The sequence below is a fragment of the Adelges cooleyi genome, unplaced genomic scaffold, assembly GCF_023614345.1.
Source record: "Adelges cooleyi isolate 19-005CV unplaced genomic scaffold, UGA_ACOO_1.1 ACOO_flye_CR_arks_rails_tigmint_CR_PRNA_118, whole genome shotgun sequence".
NCBI classification, from domain to species: domain Eukaryota; kingdom Metazoa; phylum Arthropoda; class Insecta; order Hemiptera; family Adelgidae; genus Adelges; species Adelges cooleyi.
The window spans coordinates 2325995-2333443 of record NW_026095771.1 but is presented as its reverse complement, the minus strand read 5'-3'; the positions used below and the strand labels follow the sequence as shown (position 1 = coordinate 2333443).

General features: G+C 34.1%; 1 pseudogene; it reads left to right on the top strand.

The window, feature by feature from the left end:
- Positions 1 to 1679: 1679 nt before the first annotated feature.
- LOC126847717 (all trans-polyprenyl-diphosphate synthase PDSS2-like) lies at positions 1680 to 5453 on the top strand (annotated as a pseudogene).
- Positions 5454 to 7449: the final 1996 nt, after the last annotated feature.

The window sequence follows — 7449 nt, the reverse complement described above, 5'->3', positions numbered from 1 at the left end:
TTATTAGTAATGCTACGCAAAAATACTAATTATATAACTACACAACATAAATCACAAAACTATAAATCACTTTTGAATAACAATTAACAAACGTTATTATTTGATAAAAAAAAGAATTTTAGATTTCAACATTTGGTAACACCACTTTGAGGGCACGATAGTAACAACTATCAAATCGATTTTTTTTTCGAGAACCATTGAGTGCATTATCTGGTTTTATTTAATCTGTGCTTATACTACTAGACGGAACATGCATGTAGTTACATCAAGCCAACGTGCTGAATAAAATCACATTATTTCATTGACTATTCAGATTTTAAGGTAATGATTGAATAATAGCTATTAAGTAGCACATTACCTACAAATATATATATATATATGTATTTAGATATATTGTATCATATTTATCTATCATATCTATCCAGGAAATGTGACTTCGTCCTAGTTAGCAACACTGCATGTTTAAACATCTTAATATCTGTGGCGTGTGTTGTGTTTGCATATTTTCTCAAAACATCAATGCACATCGTGCATAGTATAATATAGACATACCAGAGCTAAGGTAATTTTCAAACGTTACCTGTATAATATTATATGAGACCATGGTTGTAATATATTTTACTACTGAACAACTTAGCACAGTACCCTGCATTTATACAACAAATCGAATAATATATATGTACATAAAGTATGCAAGATTTACAATAGGTGTATGGGGTAAAAACTACTAGGTATAAAAAGAGTACATAATCAATTGAATTACAATTTACAATATTAAAATATTATAGTCACTCGCAAGTTTGGCGAACGTACAATTTTTTATGTTAATGAATATTTTTTTATTAGATTTATTTTATAATGTCTTCTCTGAACAATCTAAAAATTACTAGGTATTCAATTAACCTATCCGCTGAATTAAATAGTTGAAACTAAAATATTATATTGCATTATAACGAACCAGTACAAAGCCGGCTTGTATAAAATATAAATAGGTATAATCATATAATCATATGATATAATTTTTATATTGTTTCAGACGGACTTTTATCGAATTTAACTGTAACGGACCTACCGGCTAGACTAGGCTGGCTAGACTAGGCAAAGTGGCCGTCGATAAGCCTAAAATAGACGGATCCCCCCACGGGAAAACGGTTGGCTAGGCCGCTGTGTACGTCTAAGTGGCCTTAAAGTCTCCCTTATTAATTTATTATATCGCCCGAGGAGCTAGAACGGGCGGTCACACTGTTAATTAATCTAACTCTCAGCTGCAAGGTACAAAACGTTTTACTCTAAACTAAGGTCGCTAAATAAAATACAAAATTATACAATATATATATATACTCTGACCTGGGTTGGACGTTGAAATGGTTGATCAAAGCGGAGTTGAAACGGACGCACACAAAAGATAGTCGGATCTACACACACACAATTTATTATAAATGCATATCGCAAACAAATAATTGTTCACATTAGTACAGAGTAAATAATAAAAATAATGTTCTAGAACAGTTTAAATGAAATTTTTTTTTAATTTATTTGTTTATTGTTAAACGCATAGTATTTTTCTTGACAATATACTGGCAGGTGCTACCTAACTGTTACCACTTTCCTAACCTAGTTAAGACTATAACAAAACAATTTTTAAAAAAACCGCCTAGTTACCTACATAAAAAGTCTTCATGTGCGGCATGGGTTTCTTTACAAATGGACACACTTAAACAATTAACGTTTGCCATTTAGGTAGGTGTCTATTTACCAGTAGTTCCTAAGCAATTCATTTGATTTTGTTAGGTTTATCGAAACTCAGAATAATGAGAAATAATGATGTTGCAGGAATTTGGAAAAATAAAATTAACAGCGTGAAGAAAGCCATAATAAAACCAGTGTCAACAGCGAGCCAACGTGCTGAATATAATCACATTATTTCATTGACTATTCAGATTTTAAGGTAATGATTGAATAACATCTATTAAGTAGCACAAAACCTACATATATATATATATGAACTTGTATGTATCGTACATCGTACAAATGATCTAAATTATATTGTTTTGAAATTTTACTTACGAGTTGTTGAAGTTGGAAGAATCGAACATAATTTAGTTGCTAATTTACGATTTTTTTATAATATATCTTTAATATTTAACACAAATCATTTGTTTAATGTGTTAAATTGTTCTAATTTTAATTTTCAGATAACTTAAGTAGTATTGTAACAACCTAAAAAAAAACCATTTTCCATTTTGATTTTTTTGTTTTTAGACCACTGTGCAGCGGTCCGGCTACTATGGCCCAGGATCATCGCCAGGGTCCAGCGATGCTCCTCTTTGGCCACCGCGGTCAGCAACAGTAACCAAAAGCCCGACTGGAACCAAGCAGTCTCCGTAGCCGAGAAGATCGATGGGTATCCTACATCGTTTCTGAGTCTCCGATGGCTACTCAGCGATGAAATAGCAAACGTCGCGTTGCACTTGCGTAAACTGGTCGACTCCAATCATCCGCTACCGAAAACTGCCAAGTAAATTACCAACTACGACAATTGTTGTAGCAGTAATTGCTAAAACGAGAGTTTACCTGTTCATCTTGAATTTTATTTATTTCCCCAAAGAAGTTTGCTGTACAACGGTCAAAATAACATGCAAGCGTGGGGTTTGATAGTGCTGCTCATTTCCAAAGCTACGGGCCATCTCAATGTCGACGAAATGGAAAAAGACAAGGCGGCAGGTGTGTTGCACAGCTAAATAGCGTTGGCCGAAGTCACTGAAATGATTAGAACCAGTCATCTGGTGCACAACGGTTTGGTTAATATTTATCCAGGATTATATCCGGAACCAGCTGTATTAAAATGGTCATTAAATGACATGACTTTTGGCAACAAAATCGCTCTATTAAGCGGTAATTATATGCTGAGCAATTCATGTGCCGAATTAGCTTCTATTACGAATCAAGAAGTAATAAACGTTCCTTGTTTACTACAGTTAGGTTGCATCAACATGTTTTATTTTTAGCTTGTCGAGTCAATTAGTGCACTTCGTGATTTATCTGAAGCAGGAGAGACAGACAGAATAATCCTTTGCCCTCACCATTCGAGCCACTGAGTCAAAGTTTCAGTTCTTCGCTGCCTTTAGACCGACTTGAACCATCTAGTTCTTTAGACGACATGCCTCTGACATCTGCACTGCAAGACTGGACCAAACGCAATGTTTTGTCTGCTCGTTAAATCTTTCCAGGGGACTTCGGCTTTAGCTGGTCACGGTGTCAATTACAAAAAAGGGAAAATTTGTTTGGAAAACATCTCTCGTTAGCTTGTCAGGTAAATATATATTTGTAAGAAATCAAAATACTTAAATAGCAAAAATAAATATTAAAAATTATTTTAAACATTTTGTTTACTTTGTTCAAAATACTCTGTCGAATTTCAAGTCCTAGCAAAATATTTAATTATTAATATCATGTATTCCACAGTTAAAATTTACTCATTGAATAAACTATGACTCAAAATTGGACTGTAACAAATATTTATTAAATTTAATATAAATTTAAATTTAACTTGACGTTTAATGTTACCAACTTCAACACCCGAAATTAAGGAGTCCCTTCTATTTTTATACACAAATAAGATTATTGAAAACATTGTTTATAGTTTTTTCAGTTTAAGATACGTAAATCAATGTTGGTTATTGGGTTCATGTAATGGGCAATATCTTTTCTTAAATAAATTTTCAATATACCTGTAAATGTATAATTATTTGTATTACTCGTTAGGTCACTAATTGTTTTTATGTACATTACTTTTCGGGAATGTATGCCGACGACAACGGTAAAATGTGATCCGAAATATCGCTATCTGGTTGATGAAGTTTCTCGATCTTTGATTCTGTACAAGACATAATTTGTTAATTTAAGTTGTTTTTTTTTTAATTTTAATTTGCCTACTTTTGGCCTTCGTTTTTTTGGATTTCTGAATGAAGTATCTGCAAGTAATGAACTGTTGCTTTTCGTCAAGTTCGTCGTCCTCGCGATTATTAATATTGTACAATGTATCGGGCTTTGGCAGAGTGTATGAAATTTTTTTCGTTTCGAGTGGTGTGGAATTGAACGCTTTTTGTATGACTGTGTACTTGAAATCATCGTACAAACTTTTTAAAGTACTAATTATACGATAGTAATTTTCAAATCACTCACATATCGTACACGGTATTCATAATCAATTGAACAACTTGTTTAGCTTGAGAAATGTTAACTGATTTTCTGGAAGAATTAACTTTTTCCGATTTACTCGGTATTAGGCATATTGTTTGATCGGGATACGGTATGTAATGTTCGTTTGAATTCGCTAATGCAAATTTCATGCAATCGCGCACGTGTTTGAACATCTTTTCTCTACTGTAATTTTGTTCTGGACATAATGTAAATATAAGTAACGGCTTGTTAGTATTCGACTACTTGAACGGTATATTTTATACCTGTAGCCAACGAGAGAAAATATAAAGTCCAACTCAACACCAATTTGCCTTGTGCGGCGTACATCTCCAAACGTTGTATGTTTTTTACGACCATCGTTAGCGTGTCTGCCAACCAAAAGTTAATTTGGTTTCTTTCGATATTGTCAAGCTTCAAAATCGACGCAACTAATCTTGATTGTTAAGTATTTTTGTTAATCTACAATACATGTTGAAAGTCGTTGCTTTCTAGAGAACTCCACTTACGGTACACATTTTTTGGGTTCCATGTTAACTATTAGTGGTATCTGCGCAAATTTTATTTTTATTCCCATGTATCGTACATTATCGTTTTCTTTGCCCGGGATTTTTGATTTCGAAGACGTACTGTCGTCGGTAATAGCGGAGTTCGACATTGCAAAAAATATTTTTCAACCTTAGACTACTAAACTTAGGTTCTTTTACAATAATAATATAATATTCAAATGTTTGTTTCCATAGTTTTTATAAATGTATATATTTTCATTTTTAGGCGTATTTGGATTTAGTACCATTCATGTCCGAATCACCGTATTCTTTGGGTATTTCGTTTAATCTCACTTCGGCGCTGATTATGTTCCATCTTGAACACGACCCATCATTATTCGACGAAATTGATAAGGACGTGGAATCTGTCCACAACTTCGACTATGCTAAAGTAAGACAACAAACTCATACCAAAATGTATGTTATATTTGGTACTCTATAAAGTTTTTTTTTTAATTAATCACAATATTTTTATTACTATTTTCCTAGACTTTATCCAAATTTTATAATGTTGCCAGTTTTAATTCTGCTGTACAATTTGTTCATTTTCAGGTACACCATATCGTTATGAAGGTCCCGGGAATCGCTTACACCAAACAACTACAAAAGAAACATTCACAAAAAGCAATGGAAGTATTAGAAGTTTTTGAAGAAAGCGGTGCCAGAACAGTCCTGTCAAACATTATGGGGGGCGATGGGGGGTGAATAAAATACTCTTATAATTACCTATACGAAAAAAGGAATAATAGTAAATTTATAATTATTGTTTTGTTTTTGTTCTTGGTTTGAATTTCTTGATTGAAATTAAAGTTGCGTTTAATCCCCCCCCCCCCATCATCTTAAATAGGATTCTGTGTTTATCTAACATATGCAAACCCTGTCCGTCTATTTTATGACCTATATATTAGCCCTGCTGAGCTGAGTGCTATTAGAAGTTGGTCCAACCGTACGTTGTGTTCAGGCACTGTTTTACCTGATACTATGATATCATCAATAAAAACTACAACCCCTCTACATTTTTTGTAGTACTGTCGATCGCTTTCTGAAATTTGCTCGCCGACGATTTCAAACTGAAAGGAACGCGCGTGTACCTGAACAAAACTTTTATCGTGTTTATGGTCGTTAACGCGCGCGAACTATCGTCGAGGACCAACTGCTGAAAAGCGTCTTTTAGGCATTTTTGAAAAATATCTCGCCCCCGCTATTCTGGCGTAAAGGTACTCGATCTTGGGTAGAGGATATTCCTAACTAACACAGGATTTACGGTTATTTAAAAATCTACGCACAGTCTGACACTACCGTCCCCTTTCAATATCGGAACCAGTTAACCATTCGCTGTGGTCGATGGGTATCAGAGCGTTGATGAACAACAACCGATCTATCTTAGTCTCTACTTTTCCCCTTAAAGCTAAAAGAACGGGTCGTTGTTTAAAAAACGTTGGTATGGTCCCCGATTTTACTTTTAGACATATTTTGTACCCATTAAAAGTCCCCAGCTGTTCGCTGAATACGTTAGGGTACTTTTTAAAACCACTTTAACTTTATCCTCTGCACCGGTAAAATAACATTCTAATGCGTTATTATTACCGAGTGTTGAAAGAACCATTCCTGCCGAGTATTGGTGGTCCCCCATTTTGAACTATATACACCCAAATGTCGGCAGTTTTAGTATTACGTGACTGCAAGCGCTACTTTGCCTATTGGTGTATTCTATTTCCGACGTAATCCGATAACTCGATGTCGTTAGTTACGATTACCTTTGCACCTAGTAGGGATTTAAACGTCGACTCGGAAAGAATACTGTACGGGCCAGGGGCTTACAATATTAGGTCGCTTACCCGAACATCAACTTCTATGTGCTTTATTGTACCGATCAGTCTGCGTAGTGTAGTGAGGTAAATAGCTCTACTGGAAGTGGGAGGGTTCGCCTGCGCAAAACCAGAGAGGTATGAGGTGAAAAATGTGTCTAGTGTGTATTTGTGTATTGTGTGTAATTTTTAAAACTAAATAATAAATAAAAATTCAAGCTGTGGTTATCACGGTTATGTATTGACAAAAACAATAATAAATCAGATATGTGGAGTAAAACACTCTCTGCAGAAATTCAATATAAATTACCTCTTGGGCACAATAAATAAATAATTAACAATTTGCCAATTTGGCTCACTAATAAATCAATAAAACAATGTAAATATATAAAATAGACCCTCAAATAATGATAACAATAATTAAATTAAATATTTCAATATGTAAACAATAATAACTATAAAACACACATAACAATAAAATATATTCTTTCAATAATAATAATAAATAAATACTGTGCACGGAACCGGTATCCATTTCAAACGCTATGGGTTTACTTTCGACAGCTAAATAAATTCGGTACGGGGCTACTTTAGGCTTATCTCAGGAAATATCATAAAGTGCAAAATAAGAACCGATTAAATTTCACGCAAGAATCATGATCGTCTAACTGCTCCTTTTCCATTAAAAACTTATTTTATGACTTATGCTTATTACCTTTAATTTGTGTCCCCTTAGCTTGGGCCAAATGACCCACTTATCCACATAAATTACAAGAATAATTTTTAAATCGGCAGGATCCGGTGTCGTGGTTAAAACGGCCGCATACTTGAAATTTCTTTTCTTTTCTGCTTGGTGAAGTGGAGCGCGCTAGTCGTTTCCTTCGACCACTCTT